Genomic DNA, 21,146 nt, shown 5'->3' on the forward strand with positions numbered 1-21,146 from the left:
GACTGCCCTGCCGCTCACACAGCAGATCGGAAGTCTTCCCCGACGTCAGCGCTGACGTCGGAGGGAGGGCTTAAGCAAAGCCCGCCCTCCGACGTCAGCGCTGATGTCAGGGAAGACTTCTGGTCGGCTATGTGTGCGCGGCGGGACAGGCAGGAAATAGAAGACAAGCCTACGTGGCTCGAGCTACATTTTGCTGAGAAAGTTGCTAAGATGGGCTGGGAGGCAAACGGGGAACACAAAAGGGGAAGGGAGTGCATTTTGGACACAAGGCATGAACTTGGGAGAGAGGAAGGGAGGGAAAGAGATGCTGAGGTGGGGGAGGGAATGCATTTTTGGACACAGAAGGCATGAACTTGGGAGAGAGGAAGGGAGGGAAAGAGATGCTGAGGTGGGGGATGGAATGGGTTTTTGGACATAGAAGGCATGGACTTGGGAGAGAGGAAGGGAGGGAAAGAGATGCTGAGGTGGGGGAGGGAATATGTTTTTGGACACAGAAGGCAAGGACTTGCGAGAGAGGAAGGGAGGGAAAGAGATGGTTGTGTACACGGGCAATAGAAGAAAGGAGAATTTTTGGTCATAGGGAGGAGTGAGGTATAGACAGTGGCATACCAAGGTGGGGGTGGGGGCGGTCTGCCCCGGGTTTACGCCCCAAGGGGGTGCACAGCTGGCCACCCTCCAGTGTTCTCCCTAGGCTGGCAAACTGCATCTCTTTAGCCACTTGAGTGCCACCGCCGCCATTGGGAACAGGCCGGTGCCAAGTTCTCCCTGCTTTTTCCTGTGGGGCCGACCAACTCTCGCCACCCGCATCAATTCTGACGTCAGAGAGGACGTTCTGGGCCAGCCAATCGCTGCCTGGCTGGCCCAGAACGTCCTCTCCGACGTTAGAATTGACGTCGAGTGGCAAGAGTTGGTCAGCCCCGCGGGGAAGAGAAGCAGGGCGAACTCGGCGCCGGCCTGTTCCCGATAGCGGCAGTGGCAGCCTATTCCCCAGTAGCGGTGGCAGCATTTTCCCAATGGTGGTGACATAGGGGAGGGCAAGGAGAAAGAAAGAAAGGGGGGGACAGGGAGCCAGAAAAAAAAAAGAAAGGGGGCTGGGTGAAACAAAGAAAAATGGGGCACGGAGAGAGAGAGAAGGACAGACATACAGAATGAAAGGGGGTATGGAGAGAGAGAAAAAGAAAGAAGGGGGCAGGGTGAAACAAAGAAAAAGTTTGGGGAGGGAATGAGGTCTGGAGGAGAGGAAGCATACAGGAGGCTGAAAGAAGGGAAGAAATATTGGATGCACAGTCAGAAGAATAAAGTGCAACCAGAGACTGATGAAATTACCAAAGGTAGAAAAATAATTTTATTTTCAATTTAGTGATCAAAATGTGTCTGTTTTGAGAATTTATATATGCTGTCTATATTTTGCACTATGACCCCCTTTTACTAAACTGCAATAGCGTTTTTTAGTGCAGGGAGCCTATGAGCTTCAAGAGCAGTGTGGGGCATTCAGCGCAGGTCCCTGTGCTAAAAACCGCTATCGCGGTTTAGTAAAAAGAGAGGGGGAATATTTGTCTATTTTTGTATAGTTGTTACTGAGGTGACATTGCATAGAGTCATCTGCCTTGATCTCTTTGAAAATCCGCGGAATATAAATGATAATTAACATTTTCTCTGCGTACAGCGTGCTTTGTGTTTTTAAAATTTTATTGTTGGTAGATCATTTTGACTTGGCCACAAAGGTAAGGGGGAGGGAGGGGAGCTGCTGAAAGAGTCTACCTTGACGTGGTTGCAGGCTTACAAATCTTTTGGTCAAAGAGTGCAGCGACAGAGAAAAGTATGTGTGTATTCGGCCCATGGAAGAAGGGGGGGTTAGGAGGGGAAGGGGTGCGTGGGGGGCCCAATAGGATTGCTCAGTAAGGGGCCCAGAAATTTCTGATGGCGGCCCTGGCCATAAGAGCTATTGAGGTGGTAGACAGATGGGTATAGCAAGTTTTGGGGGAGTCTGAGACGGTTCACCATACATTATAAGGGAGTTATGGTGAGATGTATACCTGGCACACTTTATGTGAAGTTCACAGCAGTGCCCTCTAAGGTGCCCCACTGCTCAGCTGGTGTGCTTGTGTAACCAGTCCATTAAAAATGTTGGCCCATTCTACAAACAAATGATTTGTTTTGGATGTGGTTCATCTGGATGTCCTATTTTTCGAAAATGGCCAAAAAAGATAAACATCTTGCTAGAGGACAGCCACATAGCAGGAGGGAGAAAGTATCAACTGGTGACCTGCCTCCCAGGAGCAAGAACCAAGGACATTGTGGACAAAATTGGAAGGATCCTAGAAGGAGCGGAGACGGAAGAGACCACAGTAATGATCCACATCGGGACGAATGATGTCAGCATGAGAGACTACAGAAGAAGCACACTGATAGAACAGTTCAAGATTCTGGGAAGGAAGCTGAAGATGAGGACTCAGAAGATAGTGTTCTCAGAGATCGTACCGGTACCGAGGGCAGATGTGAAAAAGCAGGAGGAACTACAATCAATAAATGTGTGGATAAGGAAATGGTGTGAGGAAGAACGATTCCACTTCGTGAGGAACTGGACAACGTTCTGGGGCAAGAGCAAGCTCTACAGGAGAGATGGACTGCACCTGAGCGCGGCGGGAACTAGACTTCTAGCAAACAACGTCAAGAAAATAATAGAATAGGATTTAAACTAAGAGGAAGGGGAAAGCTGAAAGTCGACCAAGCGTCGACGATTCGGAAGATGGTATCCTGTGAAGATACTAAGGGGAAAAAAGGCTGGGAAGAAACAAGGGACAAATTACAGGAGTCAACTAACCCAGAAGAGGAGGTTAGAAAGATTGCAGCAAAAGAGAAGAAACTAAAGACCGAAGCACAGGGAAAGGAAATGAAGACAAGAAAATACCAGGATCTAAATTGCATATATACTAATGCAAGGAACCTAAGAAACAAAATGGGGGAATTAGAAGCCATGGCCAATGCAGAAGACATAGAAATAATTGGAATCTCTGAAACATGGTGGAATGAGGAAAGCAAATGGGATACAGCACTGCCAGGGTACAAGCTCTATCGCCAGGTTAGGTCAGGACAGAAAGGAGGTGGAATAGCCCTATACATAAAAGAAAGCATACAGTCAACAAGAATGGACACAGCAGAGACAACCAACAAGCTGGAATCACTATGGGTTAAAATACCAGGAAGGAAAGGGCCTGAAATAAAGATGGGCCTATACTATCATCCACCCGGGCAAACCGGAGATATCGCTGAAGAAATGAAAGCAGAGATGAAGTGAGAATGCAAAAGCGATAACATGGTTATTATGGGAGACTTCAACTACCCCGGGATAGACTGGCGTCTTGGACACTCAAGATGCGCTAAGGAGACAGAATTCCTGGAGGCTACACAAGATTGCTTCATGGAGCAGCTTGTTAGAGAACCAACGAGAGGAAATGCCACTCTGGATCTAATGCTAAATGGGTTAAGGGGACCTGCAAAGGAAGTGGAAGTAGTGGAGCTGTTGGGAAACAGCGATCATAATATTATCAAGTTCAATGTTGAGGTAGGAATACCGAAAGGAAAGAGAACCATAGCGACAACCTTTAACTTCAGGAAAGAAAACTATGAAGCAATGAGGGAAATGGTAAGGAAGAAACTTAGGAACACTTCCAAAAAATGGCAAACGGTAGAACATGCCTGGTCTTTTTTCAAGGACACGGTGAGCGAGGCAGAAAATCTATATATCCCAGATTCAGAAAGGGGTGCAAAAAGAGTCAAATAAAAGACCCGGCATGGATAACTAAAATAGTGAAGGAACCGATAGGCAATAAGAAAAATTCATTCAGGAAATGGAAAAAGGACAAAACTGAGGGGAACTGGAAAGAGCACAGGAAGTATCAAAAAGAATGTCACCGTGTGGTTCGAAAAGCCAAAAGAGAGTATGATGAGTGGCTAGCCAGGGAAGCATGAAATTTCAAACGGTTCTTTAGATATGTTAAAGGGAAGCAGCCGGCTAGGGAGGAGGTGGGACTGCTGGACGACGGAGACAGGAAGGGAGTGGTGAAGGAGGAGAAAGAAGTCACGGAAAGACTTAATATGTTCTTTTCGTCTATATTTACAAACGAAGACACAACCAACGTACTGGAACCTGAGCAATTCTTCAATGGAAATCAAGCAGAAAAATTAACATCCATGGAAGTGAGCCTTGAAGATGTGTGCAGGCAGATAGAAAAACTAAAAACTGACAAATCCCCAGGTCCGGACAGAATCCATCCAAGGGTTCTGAAGGAATTAAAGGAGGAGATAGCGGAACTACTGCAGCAAATTTGCAACCTATCCCTGAAAACAGGTGTGATCCCGGAGGATTGGAAGATAGCCAAAGTTACGCCCATCTTTAAAAAGGGATCAAGAGGTGACCCGGGAAACTACTGACCTCGGTTCCGGGGAAAATGGCGGAAGCACTGATAAAAGAAAACATCGATGAACATTTTGAAAGAAACGAACTTCTGATAACCAGCCAACATGGTTTCTGCAAGGGGAGATCGTGCCTAACTAACTTATTGCATTTGTTGGATGAATTAACAAACGGATGGACAGAGGAGACCCCATAGACATCATATACCTAGATTTCCAAAAAGCCTTTGACAAGGTGCCTTATGAGCGTCTAATCCGGAAACTGAAGAAGCATGGGGTGGAAGGAGACGTACATAGATGGATCAGAAACTGGTTGGCGGGTAGGAAACAGAGGGTAGGAGTGAAGGGCTACTACTTGGACTGGAGGAGGGTCACGAGTGGTGTTCCGCAGGGCTCGGTGCTCAGGCCGCTGCTATTTAATATATTCATAAATGATCTAGAAACAGGGACGAAGTGTGAGATAATAAAATTTGCGGACGACACCAAACTATTTGGTGGAGCTCGGACTAAACAGGACTATGAAGAATTACAAAGGGTCTTGAACAAACTAGGGGAATGGGCGACGAGATGACAGATAAAGTTCAACGTTGAGAAATGTAAAGTATTACATGTGGGAAGCAGAAACCTGAGGTACAACTATACGAAGGGAGGGATGTTATTAAATGAGAGTACCCAAGAAAGGGACTTGGGGGTAATGGTGGACATGACAATGAAGCCGACGGCACAGTGCGCAGCAGCCGCTAAGAGAGTGAATAGAATGCTAGGTATAATCAAGAAGGGTATTACAACCAGAACGAAAGAAGTTATCCTGCCGTTGTATTGGGTGATGGTGCGTCCGCATCTGAAGTACTGCATCCAATATTGGCCGCCGTACCTTAAGAAGGATATGGCGTTACTCGAGAGGGTTCAGAGGAGAGCGACACGTCTGATAAAAGGGATGGAAAACCTTTCATATGCTGAGAGATTGGAGAAACTGGATCTCTTTTCCCTGGAGAAGAGGAGATTTAGAGGGGATATGATAGAGACTTACAAGATCATGAAGGGCTTAGAGAGAGTAGAGAGGGACAGATTCTTCAAACTTTCAAAAAATAAAAGAACAAGAGGGCATTCAGAAAAGTTGAAAGGGGACAGATTCAAAACGAATGCTAGGAAGTTCTTCTTTACCCAACGTGTGGTGTACACCTGGAATGCACTTCCAGAGGATGTAATAGGGCAGAGTACAGTACTGGGGTTTAAGAAAGGATTGGACAATTTCCTGCTGGAAAAGGGGATAGAGGGGTATAGATAGAGGATTACTGCACAGGTCCTAGACCTGTTGGACCGCCGCGTGAGCATACTGCTGAGCACGATGGACCTCAGGTCTGACCCAGTGGAGGCATTGCTTATGTTCTTATGACTAACATGTCTAGGAAATCATTTTCAAAAAAAGAAATCTTTTAGGTTCAAAGTCAGACTTAGACATCCTATCAAAAATGGCCCTCTACATGATCACTTCCTGCCATACAAAGGTAACACTCTCCTTTCTATGTAACCTCTTCTTTCCAAAACAGAATATAATATGCCATACGGGAAGGGGAATTGCTATCTTCCTGATGGTCTCCTTTATATATTTTTCTGTTGCCCTCAGCTTCTTGAGGTCTGAAAGAATGCAATCTGTGCTCAAATATTGTACACTATTCCAAAATAGTTCATGTGTGTGTTTATTAGATTCTTGATATACTGCTTTTCTATGGTCTAAGCAAAGCAATTTAAATATATTATATATAGGTAATTCTTCTTTCCTTGGTGGGCTCAAAGTTTAAGATTTAGACCTGGGGCAATACAACATTAAATGCAGCTGTAGGATTATAAGCAGCTGCAGTGGGAATTGAACCCAGTCCTTCACTCATTCTCAGCCCATAGCATTATTAGGCTACTTTGTTCTGCATTGTTGAAACAGAAAAAACCTTAATTTTGGATGTAATTTTTCCTGTCATTTTCCATGTGACTTAAAATGAATGCACATCCCTAATTATATGGTTACTGATCGAACAGAGGATTCATTTTAAAGTATTATCTTTGGTGCACCAAATTCTACATCGAACAGTGCCACATTGGTTCCAGTGTCTCTGGAAGATTTACAGACCTGGTTGGTAGTATGAAGTTAGTATGTCAATCAACTACAAATATAAGATATGTGTCTCCAAAACCGAAAATGTTTACGATTGCTGGGATGTTTTTGTGGAAGAACTTATCAGGTCAAATAGAATGTTCCATACATAATCTTATCTTTTAAAAAAATTGCTTAAAACTAATCTATGTGTCAATGCTTATTTATGATATGGTATGACAACTATTCCTCTGAAATTGTGCTGTTTTCCCTTTACTGTAGTTGATGAGTAATTGCTGATGATTTGGGATTACTGTGAACCAGTTTGTGTGTATTTTTATGCCTCTATGTATGTTATTTTGGAAACCGCTGAGATTTTTTTGGCAGTATAAAAATGTTTTTAAATAAATATGTTAAAGGCAATCCATTTTGTCATCTGCAAGATGTACTCAAACACATCGAAACATGTAGCATCTGTTCACTATCACAAATCTCTTGATGTTCAAGTGCATTTTGAGAGGCAGAGTCAAGTTATGAACTTGGTCATTTATTCTCATGTCTGAAACACAAGTGGATGTTGATTTTACTCAACTTTGAGCTAGACAAAAAAAAAATGTGGGGGGGATGTTACTCCTTTGATGTGCTGGTTCTTGGGTCTTATGGATTCTGCAATAAATTGTCCTTTCATGCTGTCTGTTTCAATGGCACATCTTCCTTTCAGCATAGCTTTTCCGTTCCTAAAACACTTCTTTCACCTGAAATATTGCTTTGAAACCAGAATCCATTGAGGTTCCCATCTCAATCAGGGAATCTGCTATGGCTCACCCTCTGTTCACTTCAGGAGAAGACTGAAAAAAAAAGCAGAAACCACTGATGTAGCCATTACAATATACATTTTAATCTCAACTAGCTTCAGGCACTTTGCTGCTATTTCAAATTATCAGCAACCCAATTCAAAAAAAGACAACCTTGACTTAGGAGAACATTTTTTTTGCTCTGTATAATTTGACATAAGTAAAATGCAGGCACCAAAATTTTAGATGACCAATTTTCTGTTCTTTCTAGGAAGATAATTGATGCTTTCCTTAATGAATAATCTGAAGGAACTATATTATATTATACAGTTTCTATATGTTCATATTTATTGGATGCTTCTATACCGCTGCTAATGACTGGGGAGCCAATTCAGAGCGATTTGCATAAGCATTAGTAATTGTGTTACAATACATGAGTTAAATATATGTATATCTTACCTATATATACCATCTATGTACAAATAATATTATAGTTTCTATATGCTATATATTCATCTTTCTTTGTATTATTCGTGTATTTACCTTTTCATGTTCCAAGTGGGTAGTATCCTGCTGTTTCCTCCATGTTGCTATTCCCCCTATTTATTTATTTGTTAAAGTGTTCTGTGCTATTAATTATTTTCCTTATTTAAAAACAAACAAAAACACACAGAAGTTCTGTGGGCCAGATTCCATAAATAGTGTCTAGTGACGCCAAACTCCTAAGCACTCTTTGGCAGTTTGTCAATCAACAGATAGATGCCATTTATAGAATTGCACCTAGCAATACCCAACTCAACTTAGGCACTTAGAAGGTGTCATAATGTTAGGTACCAATATATTAGGCCAGGGTTTTCTTGGCCTAATTTACCAGTGCCTAACATGGATGCCCACCAATGCCTCATTCTTACCACCACTCCACTCCAAACCATGTCTACTTTGAAGGTGGTACAGGTAGATAACTCATTGTAGGAATCGGTAAGAGCCATGCCGAGTTCTAAACAGAATTCTTGGGGGGGGGTTACCGTATCTGGTGAAAGATGTAAGAAGACTTGAGGCGGTCCAGAGGAGGGCGACGAAAATGATAGGAGGCTTGCGCCAAAAGACGTATGAGGAGAGACTGGAATCCCTGAATATGTATACCCTAGAGCAGCGATGGCGAACCTATGGCACGTGTGCCAGCTGTGGCACGCGAAGGCCTTGCAGCTGGCACGCGGGAAGGTCCGCAATTAAGATATGCGGCGCGGCGGGAGGCGAGTGTGCCGGTGTCTGCTTTGCAGCTCACCTGGCAACAGGGCCGGACTGGCCATTGGGAGGACCGGGCATTGTCCCGGTGGGCCGCGGCCCATCCTCCTGTGCTGGCTGCAGTCCTGTGAGTGGATGTTTAGCCTGCCTGTCTTCCCCTTAGTATCCTATGAGCCAGGCAGTGTATGAGGGGGAAGTGGGGGGAGGAAGAGAAGCTTCACACTGAGTCTGTCACAGGAACTCAGTGAGGCTGTAGTGTGACTCCACATGTGACATCTGTAATCAGGAACAGTTCCTAGTGCTCCCATGCTAGAGAGGTGAGGAGATGGGGGGATGTTAATGTGTCTAATAATGTGCTCCTCTGTAAAAACCTCTGTATCTTCCATGGGGGACATGCTAAATTCAAGGAAATAAAAAAGCTGCTTATGATGATTGCATAGAGAAGTTCAGTAAGCTGAGAGGAGGATTGGGCTCTCTGTGAACAACCAACACACTAATCCTCTGCACTGTACCTTATGGAAAACTCAATATAGCAAAAAACAGTAAAGTGTATATGTGGCCCTTCACAGTGCTTTTGTAAACATCATAATAAAATAACAAAGGCTCCAATAATGAAAAATAAAAGTCCTTTTCCCATACACTCAGGTCACCTCTTAATTAGTTGTTATTGTGATGAATCCAATGTTGTACAGTCATTAATGCGATTAATCCAGTTTGCAGGTCATTTTATTTGGGGAATCGCAGTCACTTCTCCAATACATCAAGACTACAAATAAAACATCTCTTCTTAGTCCTCTGCTGTCACATAAACCTCCAGCTCACTAAGGTTGGACATTGCTGAGCTGCCTCTTGTTATCCGGATTTTTCATTGTAAAAAGCGCGGACCCCGTGGTTTGGTTTTATTGATAAGCACTTGTCATTTTTGTTTCAAAGGTGAGAGTCTGTCATTGCTTTTATAGAACATTAAAGTTTGAACATATCGCATGATTATCTTTCCTGTGCATCTTCCTTTAAATTACATTGTTTTCTGGAGGATCTTTGGGTGTTCAGCATTCCTTTGGGAGTTTTGTGTGACAGCAGAGGATTAAGAAGAGATGTTTTAGTCGTAGTCTTTATGGATCTTCTCTCCCCCCCTCCATGTCCCATCTTCTCTCTCTCCCCTCCCCCATGTCACATCTTCTTGTGTGTTGGCTGTTGCACTCCTTACAGGAGACGCAATCTGCATTCTACATCATTTATTATTAGGTAAACTTCTACTTTGCCCTACCTGTGCTGCCTAAGTTTAATTGGACCAATAATACTAATGTTAATTATAAACTTACCTGGGCTTCTTTTTAAAAACCTATTAAATTATCTGGCTATTTGTCTAGGTGTCCAGGTTAGGGTTGCACAAGTCCGGTTTTCACCCGGACAGTATATTTTTTGACCAAAACGGATGTCTACAATTAGTAAAATTCCCCAATCACATATTTTTTAATGGGGATGGATTTGTATACAGCACTTCATTAGATTTTTTTTATTATACAAATTTTATCTTTTTGTAGACTTGAAGTCTTGAACAAAGAAAATGAGTACAGCAAAATACGCAAAAACAGATAGTGGAAGACCATTCCAAGAGGCCTGGACAGAGACATATGGAGTGATTGAAAGCATTGTGTATTATGTGTAATGAAAGTGTTGTGTCTCGCACATCAAGTGTCAAACGTCACTTTAGAATCAGAAAATAATATTAAATATTGAACTAGGCCAGTTACTGGGCAGACTTGCACGGTCTGTGTCTGTGTATGGCCGTTTGGTGGAGGATGGGCAGGAGAGGGCTTCAGTGGCTGGGAGGGTGTAGATGGGCTGGAGTAAGTCTTAACAGAGATTTTGGCAGTTAGAACCCAAGCACAGTACCGGGTAAAGCTTTGGATTCTTGCCCAGAAATAGCTAAGAAGAAAAAAAATTAAAAAAAAATAAAAATTAAAAAATTAAATTGAATCAGGTTGGGCAGACTGGATGGACCATTCGGGTCTTTATCTGCCGTCATCTACTATGTTACTATGTTACTATGTTAATTACGGCAATTAAGCTCATTAAGCAATTTTAAGTTTTGCGTGGAACTCAGCTAGGCATCCTCAATCTAGGAACCTAAGCACCACTTAAAGAATCAGGTCTTATTTGCTCCAAATGCTGTCTTATAATTGTATAGAATAGATACTACACATGTTCTGATTCTCCTGAAAAGTTTCAGCTCAAAGACACTTAGGGCTCCTTTTACTAAGGTGTGCTAGCGTTTTTAGCGCATGCAGGAAATTACCGCGCGCTATGCTTCTAAAACTAACGCCAGCTCAATGCTGGCGTTAATGTCTAGCGCACGCGGCACTGTTTCCACACACTGTATTCCACACGTTAAAGCCCTAGTGCACCTTAGTAAAAGGAGCCCTTAGGGGTCTTTTTACAAAAGCTTGGCATTGTGAGGGAGGCCTCCACACCTGGAGTGGTCATGGGTAAGGTGAAAATGAAACTCCAACTCCCAGGCTAATCCTCAAGGAATAGAGGGGGAGGGAGGAAATGCAAAAGTAGGGGGCACGTCCAGGGGATTCCTCTCTTTTTACCCACCAGGGGAAGGAATTCTCCATATAGCCTCCAGAGGGATCAGGAGAAGGAGGAAGCTCTGCAGCTTCCTGTGGGCTTTCGGATGCTAGTATCGGGTGGAAGGATGTCTGCACTGCAAGCTAAGTTGTTATTTCATTTTAAAGTGCATGATGTGACTGACTCAAGACATATTTGAAACCAGTTTGGATTTGTTTATTGAAATTGGAATTGTTAATTGCTGGACACACTAAAGTTAAGAGTGGGTCACTGCAGGAAAAATATGAGAATGTTTTTTTCAGATATTAATGGGAGGGTTTTTTTTAGACCCATGAAGTGTAACTGAGATATTTTTTCCTTTATTATTTTGTACTGTTTTGTTTTTTTCTTTTTGGCAAGCAGGATGAGCAGTTTAATCTATCAGTGTGGGTATGTAACATTGTTGATTGAGATGTGAAAAAAATATACCTACTCTCCTTAATGCAGTGGTTATCGAGGAATCCTGTAGCCTTGGTCGAGTCCAGTGGTGCTGGTACCAAAGCCTGATGACATAAAGAAATTTTGCATAGATTTCTGTCAGGTCAATGCCATCATGTGCTTCGACACCTAGCCAGTGCCACAGGAAGATTAATTATTAGATAAACAAGATCTCACCAAAGGCTACTTGCAAATTCCCTTGACTAGAAAAGACAGGCCAAAGACTGCCCTTAGCCCCCATTAGGTTTATTCCAGCTCAAGGTAATTCCCTTTGGACTGAAAGGTGCTGAAGCATCCTTGCAAATACTTCTGGACCAAGTTATTTGGGGTCATCAAGAATATGCAGCTGCATACATAGATGACATCATCATCTTTAGCTCATATTGGGAATCATATATTCCAAAAGTAATATCTGTCTTGAAGGCTTTATGCCATACAGGGCTTACCTTTAATCCACAAAAATGCACCTTCACTAAAAATAAAGTAAATTATCTAGGCTACCGTGTGGGGGGGGGAGGGAAATACACCCTTTAGTAGATAAAATGGCAAACATTAGGGCATTACCCCCTCTCTCAAAATAAGAAGCAACTGAGAAGTTTCTTAGGGTTGATATGGAAATATTGTGGGTTCATTCCCATATTCATGGAAGAATCCAGTACGGTAATCTCACAGATATGCTAAAGAAAAATGAACCCAACCAATTGTTATGGGGGTATAAAGAGATAGCAGTTTTCAGAAGACTGCAGAATAGCTTATACCAATAACCAGTACTGAGAGGAGTATATTTCAAAAGACCTTTTATATTCCAAACTTGTGCTTCAGATAAAGGATTAGCGGTAGTCCTATCCCAAGAGTTTGAGAGAACAGAACAAACAATTCTTTATCTCAGCCAGAAATTAGTGCCAAGGGAGCAACATTATGTGGCCATAGAGAAAGAGTGTTTAGCTGTCAAATGGGCCATTGAAGCATTCTAGCTATTACCTACAGGATAGGGTTTTCACCTTAATAACCAACCATGCCCTACTGAAATAGTTACAACAGATGCAAAACAGCAATCCCATCTTGCCCAGAGGTATTTAGCCCTGCAGGCTTTCACATTTCAAGTACAACACAGAGAGGGAAGGAGACATGGCAACACAGATGCCTTATCCAAAATTGTTGATTTCCCCAAGGACCATGAAATTTCCTGGGACAGTCATAATATCTCGAGGGGGTACCCTTACAGCATGCATTAATGGACATTAATGTGTGCTAAATTCCACATGACCTATAACTATACAATAGAATCTACAGCATTTAGCACATGCTAATTCTGTTATTACATGCTATGCTTTAGTAAAAGGGCCTTTTAGAAGGGTCACATAAAAAGAGCCTTACTGGGTCAGACCAATGGTCCATCTAGCCCAGTATCCTGTCTTTGCGGAGGCCAATCCAAGTCACAAGTACCTGTAAAAAACCTAAATAGTAGCAGCATTCCATGCTACCATCCCATGTCTGTCTCAACAGCAGACTATGGACTTTTCCTCCAGGAACTTGTCCATACCTTTTTTAAAACCAGCTACATTAACCGCTCTTACCACATCCTCTGGCAATGCATTCCAGAGCTGAACTATTCTCTGAGTGAAAATATATTTCCTCATATTGGTTTTAAAAGTAATTCTTTGTAACTTTATTGAGTGTCCCCTAGTCCCCTAGTCTTTGTAAATCCTGATGTAGTAAAAAATTGATCCACTTGTACCTATTCTACACCATTTAGGATTTTATAGACTTCAATGATAACTCCCCTCATCCGTCTCTTTTCCAAGTTGAAGAGCCCTAACCTCTCTAGTCTTTCCTAATACGAGAAATGTTCCATCCCCTTTATCATCTTGGTTGCTCTTCTTTGAACTTTATCTAGTGCCACAATATCTTATTTGAGATGAGGAGACTAGAACGGAACCAATACTCAAGGTAAGGACGCACCACTGAGTGAAACAGAGGCATTATAACATTCTCAGTCCTGTTAACCATTACTTTTCTAATAGTTCCTAACATCATGTTTGCCTTCTTGGCCACCATTGCACATTGGGTAGAAGGCTTCAGTGTATCATTTATGATGACACCCAGATCCTTTCTTGAGCGCTGACCCCCAAGGTGGTCCATAGCATCTGATAACTATGATTTGGATTATTCTTCCCAATGTGCATCACTTTGCATATGTCCACATTAAATTTCATCTGCCATTTCGATGCCCAGTCTTTCAATTTCGCAAGGTCATCCTGCAGTTTTTCACAGTCTGCATGTGTTTTAACAACTTTGCACAGTTTAGTGTCATTCTTCAAATTTAATCACCTAGCTCATAGGTTCAATTTCTAAATCATTTCTAAATAAGTTAAATGGCACCAGTCCCAGCACAGATCCCTGTGGCACACCACTATTTACCCTCCTCCACTGAAAAAAATGGCCATTCAACCCTACCTTCTGTTTTCTGTCAAATAATCAGTTCTTAATGTCCGATTGAACTTTGCCTCCTATCCCATGACTCTTTAATTTTCTCAGAAGCCTCTCATGAGAAACTTTGTCAAAAGCCTTCTGGAAATCTAGATATACTACATCAACTGGCTAACCTTTATCCACATGTTTATTCACATCTTCAAAGAAGTCAAGCAAATTGGTGAGGCAAGATCTCCCTCAACTGAATCCATGCTGACTCTGTCTTATTAAATCATGTTTGTCCACATGTTCCACAATTTTATTTTTTACAATTATTTCCACTATTTTGCCCAGCACCGAAGTCATGTTTACTGGTATGTAATTTCCTGAATCTCCCCTAGAACCCTTTTTTAAAATCAGCGTAACATTGACTGCCCTCCAATTTTCAAGTATTACAGATGATTTTAACAAAAGGTTGCAGATCACTAATAGCATATCAGAAATTTTATGTTTGAGTTCTTTCTGTACCTTGGGATGTATACCATCTGGTCCAGGTGATTTGTCACTCTTTAACTTGTCAATTTGGCTTAATACGTCTTCCAGGTTCACCAAGATTCTTTTAATTCCACCACCTCATCACCCTTGAAAACCATTTCTGGTTCAGGTAGATTTCATACATCTTCTTCCATAAAGACCAAAGCAAAGAATTAATTCAGTCTCTCCGCTATTGCTTTATCCACCCTGAACACACTTTTTACTCCTTGATCATCCAGAGGTCCCACAGATTCTCTTGCAGGTTTTCTGGTTTTGATGTACCTAAAAAAAAAATTGTTGTTCTTGATATTCTTGTTTAGCTTTCTTTATCAATGCTTTGCATTTAACTTGCAAGTGCTTATGTCTCTTCTTATTTTCTTCATTATAATCTCTTTTTCCATTCTTTAAAGGATGTTTTCTTTAAATCATGCTGGCTCACTTTTTCTCTTCTTTTCACCTTTGTTAAGATGTAGAATACACATGTCTGACCTTTGCCACAGGCCCTTTTATCTTCTTTTTAACCATTTTCCTCATTTTATCATAATCACCCTTGCAAAAATTAAATGCTGCTACAGTATAGATTTCTTTAATGACATCACTCCAGTTATCAGCTCAAATGTGTTCATGTTATAATCATTGTTTCCCAGTGGGCCCAACATAGTTACCTCCCATACTATGTCTTGCATTCCACTAAGGACCAAATCTAAAATAGTTCCCCCTATTGTTGGTTCCCGGACCAGTTTCTTCAAGAAGCAGTAATTTATGACATCAAGGAATTTTACCTTCCTAGCACTCCCTAATGAAGCATTTATCCAGCCTATTTTCAATGGAAATGATTTTTTTGTTATTGAGAAATGTTAGAAGAACATGGGAGATGAAAAGAGAGCCTACAAGGAATATGGATCAGGTGATATAAACAGTCAATATTTTATGAGGTTCTGCAAGTAATGCTACAGTGTATGTAAGCATTCAATTTATATCCTAATTTAATGACATATTTGAAGTATACAATTAATCTTCTGACAGCTAGTGCAGTGTTACAGAGCACATTCACATGATTCAGAACTTGGAATTCCTACAGTAAGCATTTTTTGAGAGGTGATGAGTGGTGGACACTCATTTTCAGCTACACCTTCACATTTAGAATGCAGAGACATCGATAAAATATAGACCTACTAAATGATATGGTGCATAATTCCCTTGATAGATGGTTATAGGAAGAGTCTTTCCTGTATCCCTTAGCTTTGTAGTTTACAGAAAAAGCTTTTCCATTTCTTTTAAATTTGTGCACTGTTAAGTGCTGTAGTCAATTATATTTACAATCTGCAGGGAACATGTAATTCAATTCAATAGCAACCACCTCAAACACAAATATACAGACATAGGAAATCTATATTGCCAGCTTTTTCAGCCTGAAGAGTTAAAATTATAATCCTACCTGGCATCAACCAGAAGTGAAAAATGGCAACAGTAAAAATATTAAGATGGCAATCACAGTTACGGTATTACAAAGCCTCCTGGTGATGGACTCTTTGAGTTATTGTTAATAGATCTAGTTGACAGGCTTAATTATAATGTATCCTACTTAGTAAACTTCACCAAATAATATTTTCAATATACTTTTCTTTATGATTGTCAATTGAAATTATCTCTCATTCCTTTGGACGGAAGAGGGAATAAAATATATGGGTATAATGATTCAAAGAACATTAGAAGACACAATGACAGTAAATGAAAAATCTTTATTGTTGAAGGTTAAAGAAATGTGTGAGCATTGGAATCCATTACATCTTTCATGGTGGGGGAGAGTCCAAATCATCAAAATGATGATCTTGCCTTTAGTTTGTTACCAAATGAGTATGTTGCTAGTTTATTTTCTAAGTTCCTTTTATAAAAAACTGAATGGGATTCTTACAAAATTCCTCTGGCTTGGTAAAACTTCTAGAATTGCCTTAGTATCTTTGCAAAAATCACAATCGGCGGGGGAGGGGGTAAATTTTTCAAATTTCTACAGGTATCACCAAGCTTTTATTTTGCATCAGGGTTTGTATTGAATACTTCCTGAACTCTTGGAGAATCTGCCGGTTTGGCTGATATTGGAAAGTCATCTTTTGGCTCTATTACGTCTTAACCATATTTTGAGTATCAAACTTCCTCGAATATACAAGGACAATATTATTCTTCATTCCACCTGGAACACATTAAAATTTATTAATACCTTAACTCCTGATCCAGTACAACAATCTACATGTCAATCCCTATGGTTAAAATCCAAGATACAAATCAGCGAGTCTAAAATCCTCTGGAAACATTGGTTGCAGGCAGGCATACGTACTTTAGGTCAGTGTTTTTCAACCTTTTTTGGGCAAAGGCACACTTGTTTCATGAAAAAAATCCCGAGGCACACCACCATTAGAAAATGTTTAAAAAATTTAACTCTGTGCCTATATTGACTATATATAAAGTAATTCACTTGAGTGCCACCGCCGCCATCGGGAACAGGCCGGCGCCAAGTTCTCCCTGCTTCTCTTCCCCACGGGGCCGACCAACTCTCGCCACCCGTCGTCAATTCTAACGTCGGAGAGGACGTTCTAGGCCAGCCAGGCAGCGATTGGCTGGCCCAGAACGTCCTCTCCGACGTCAGAATTGACGCGAGTGGCGAGAGTTGGCCGGCCCCAGAGGGAAAAGCAGGGAGAACTTGGCGCCGGCCTGTTCCCGATGGCGGTGGTGGCACTCAAGTGGCTAAAGAGCCGCAGTTTGCTGGCCTAGGGACAACACTGGAGGGTGGCCAGCTGTGCACCCCCTTGGGACGTAAACCCGGGGTGGGGCAGACCGCCCCCCCCCACCCTGGTATGCCACTATCTGTACCTCACTCCCTCCCTATGACCAAAAATTCTCCTTTCTTCTATTCCCCGTGTACACAACCATCTCTTTCCCTCCCTTCCTCTCTCCAAAGTCCATGCCTTCTGTGTCCAAACACACATTCCCTCCCCCACCTCAGCATCTCTTTCCCTCCCTTCCTCTCTCCCAAGTTCATGCCTTGTGTCCAAAACGCACTCCCTCCCCCCTTTTGTGTTTCGTGTTTGCCTCCCAGCCCATCTTTGCAACTTTCTCAGCAAAACGAAGCTCAAGCCGCGAGGCTTGTCTTCTGCTTCTTGCCTGCCCTGCCGCGCACAAATAGCCGAACGGAAGTATTCTCCGACGTCAGCGCTGACATCGGAGGGCAGGCTTTGCTTAAGCCCTCCCTCCGACGTCAGCGCTGACATCGGGGAACGCTTGCGATCGGCTATATGTTAGCTGCAGGGCAGGCAGGAACAAAAGACGAGCCTCGCGGCTCGAGATGTATTGAACTCCGCGGGTCCCCCGTCCAGCTCTCTCCTGTCCACGTGGGGCGGACCGCCCCTCTCCCTAGACTGTGGCCTAGGACCCTGGGGGAGCCCGGGCCCCCTGTCAGCTCCGGGCCCCTGAATGCAGGACTGGTGGTACTGCCCTGATGGCGGCCCTGACCGTACAGCACACCAGGTAACATCTCGCGGCACACTAGTGTGCCGCGGAACAGTGGTTGAAAAACACTGCTTTAGGTGATGTGATTTCAAATGGGAAAATGGTAAATTTATTACAACTGCAACAATCATTTGGCATATCAAAATCTCAAGGATATACCGTATTTTCGCGGATATAACGCGCACCATTGTAAAACGCGCACAGGGGTATAGCGCGCAGAAATCACGATGATATGTACAAAAACTTTTCTATACCGCGCTCAGGCATATAACGCGCATGCTGCCCGACTCTCCTTTCGCCCGCCCTGACTTTCCGTGCACTGTCCTCCCTTGAAGTCCTGTTCCCCCTTGAAGGTCTGTCCCCATCCTGAAAGCCTGATGCCCCCCCCGACGTCCGATACATCCCCCCCCCGGCAGGACCACTCGCACCCTCACCCCGAAGGACCGCCGACTCCCCAACAATATCGGGCCAGGAGGGAGCCCAAACCCTCCTGGCCACGGCGACCCCCTAACCCCACCCCGCACTACATTACGGGCAGGAGGGATCCCAGGCCCTCCTGCCCTCGACGCAAACCCCCTCCCCCCAACGACCGCCCCCCCCCAAGAACCTCCGCCCGTCCCCCAGCCGACCCGCGACCCCCCTGGCCGACCCCCACGACACCCCCACCCGCCTTCCCCGTACCTTTGTGTAGTTGGGCCAGAAGGGAGCCCAAACCCTCCTGGCCACGGCGACCCCCTAACCCCACCCCGCACTACATTACGGGCAGGAGGGATCCCAGGCCCTCCTGCCCTCGACGCAAACCCCCCTCCTCCCCAGCCGACCCGCGACCCCCCTGGCCGACCCCCACGACCCCCCCACCCCCTTCCCCGTACCTTTGGAAGTTGGCCGGACAGACGGGAGCCAAACCCGCCTGTCCGGCAGGCAGCCAACGAAGGAATGAGGCCGGATTGGCCCATCCGTCCTAAAGCTCCGCCTACTGGTGGGGCCTAAGGCGCGTGGGCCAATCAGAATAGGCCCTGGAGCCTTAGGTCCCACCTGGGGGCGCGGCCTGAGACACATGGTCGGGTTTGGCCCATGTGCCTCAGGCCGCGCCCCCAGGTGGGACCTAAGGCTCCAGGGCCTATTCTGATTGGCCCACGCGCCTTAGGCCCCACCAGTAGGCGGAGCTTTAGGACGGATGGGCCAATCCGGCCTCATTCCTTCGTTGGCTGACTGCCGGACAGGCGGGTTTGGCTCCCGTCTGTCCGGCCAACTTCCAAAGGTACGGGGAAGGGGGGGGGGGGGGTCGTGGGGGTCGGCCAGGGGGGTCGCGGGTCGGCTGGGGGGGAGGGGGGTTTGCGTCGAGGGCAGGAGGGCCTGGGATCCCTCCTGCCCGTAATGTAGTGCGGGGTGGGGTTAGGGGGTCGCCGTGGCCAGGAGGGTTTGGGCTCCCTTCTGGCCCAACTACACAAAGGTACGGGGAAGGCGGGTGGGGGTGTCGTGGGGGTCGGCCAGGGGGGTCGCGGGTCGGCTGGGGGACGGGCGGAGGTTCTTGGGGGGGGCGGTCGTTGGAGGGAGGGGGGTTTGCGTCGAGGGCAGGAGGGCCTGGGATCCCTCCTGCCCGTAATGTAGTGCGGGGTGGGGTTAGGGGGTCGCCGTGGCCAGGAGGGTTTGGGCTCCCTCCTGGCCCGATATTGTTGGGGAGTCGGCGGTCCTTCGGGGTGAGGGTGCGAGTAGTCCTGCCGGGGGGGGGATGTATCGAACGTCGGGGAGTCGGCCGGGCAAGAGGGCTTGGGCTCCCTCTTGCTCCGATCGTGGATGCGGGTGCGGGTGGGAGCGCGTGCGAGCGGTCGTTCGGGGTGGGGGTGCGAGCGGTCCTGCTGGGGGGGTGAATCGGGCGTCGGGCGGGGTGGGAACTATGTTTAAAAACTTTTGTATACCGCGCTCAGGCATATAACGCGCGAGGGGTATGTGCGGTACGTAAAATCACGTATAACGCGCGCGTTATATCCGCGAAAATACGGTAAATGGTTGCAGTTGAAGCAGGCCATTCAGAAGGGAAACCCTGACTGGCGAAATTAAAAAAATCAGTATAGCTTGCCGGGCCTATGTTTCCAGGTAGATTTTCAAGGACATCAAGCCGCCAAGTGATACAAATTAATATCTGAATATTTGGGGAAAAAAAATCTAAAACCTGCTTAAAAGACATTTGGAGTATAGAAAAAAAGCAGCATATTTTTGCTACACAATGGCCACAAATTTGGACTTGGAGGATGAGGTGTACAGCGTCAGCATCCATGAGACAAACATGGGTTTTTTTGTTAAATAGAATTTTTTGGACCACCCAGTTTGTTTACAAAAGTTGGATAATTCAAAGTCTAATAGATGCTGGCATTGTCATCTTGAAATAAGGACACTTGTTTTACTGTCCCTTGATACACAATTTTTGGAAATCAATATGGGGAAAGGTTAATATGATACTCGGTGTTTCTATGCCATTGACATACGAGGTGGTTTTATTTGGAACATTATTGAGACCTAAGAATCCAATTGACAAACATAAAAGCAGACTTCTTTTGGTTATGACGGGGATTGCTATGCAAATGATAACCAGGAAATGGAAAAAGTATGACAGGTTAAACCTTTCCTTGTGGTGGGAAACATTGTGCTTATATTACAGGTATGAGAGAATGAATGCAGAACAGGTGGGAAACAATAAAAAGTTTAAAGAAGTCTGGGGTTCGTTAGAAACATTTGTTAAATTGTAGAGTGATTAATTGATAAGATCCTTAATTCTCAGAATTCCTTAATTTTCCATACACATCCAGATAGGGAGGGAGGGTAAGGGATGGGGAGGATGTAGAGTCTGCAGTTTGTTTTTTGTTTTTGCTGAGGATGTAGAGTATTTCATTTTTAATATTTGTGCAAATATAAGTGCTGTTAATTGTTTATATCTATATGCTTATATGTATGCACTTGGTAAGTTTGGAAAACTAAAAATGGATTAAAAAAAGAAAGAAATCTCTCATTTTCTGTTGCCTTTTCCTTACTTTGTTGCGGATTTAAACATTGATATTAAAGAGATTATTATTTCTTAATTTGTTAATTGCTGTTTTGTCAGA

This window comes from Geotrypetes seraphini, chromosome 1 (assembly GCF_902459505.1).
Source record: "Geotrypetes seraphini chromosome 1, aGeoSer1.1, whole genome shotgun sequence".
Taxonomy (NCBI): Eukaryota; Metazoa; Chordata; class Amphibia; order Gymnophiona; family Dermophiidae; genus Geotrypetes; species Geotrypetes seraphini.